This window comes from Tigriopus californicus, chromosome 1, assembly GCF_007210705.1.
Source record: "Tigriopus californicus strain San Diego chromosome 1, Tcal_SD_v2.1, whole genome shotgun sequence".
In the NCBI taxonomy this organism is placed as follows: Eukaryota; Metazoa; Arthropoda; class Copepoda; order Harpacticoida; family Harpacticidae; genus Tigriopus; species Tigriopus californicus.
Window position 1 is genome coordinate 7,149,918 of NC_081440.1, and position 266 is coordinate 7,150,183.

The window sequence follows — 266 nt, forward strand, 5'->3', positions numbered from 1 at the left end:
ACACCGTATGGATACTCGTTGAATCCACTGAAGTTCGTCATTGGTTCGTTCATCATGTAAGTGTACGGCACCCTTCAATAATAACTTTTTTTATTCAGACAAAAAAAGCTTTGGCTTCAATGAACAGACAGGGTAGCAATGTTTTGAATAACCCCCATTAACAATTTGTCCATCCTTGTTTAGAGATCTCCCCTGCCCGAGGGAGCAACTCCTGAAATGGAACCCCTCGAAAATGGGATCGTGGATGAAGATGGAGATGCAGGGGA

At 43.2% G+C, this 266-nt stretch overlaps 1 protein-coding gene across 2 annotated transcripts in view; it reads left to right on the forward strand.

The window, feature by feature from the left end:
* LOC131884495 (retinitis pigmentosa 1-like 1 protein) overlaps positions 1–266 on the forward strand; it is a 10,185-nt gene that overhangs the window by 8,578 nt on the left and 1,341 nt on the right. The gene's annotated exons all lie outside the window — the stretch shown is intronic.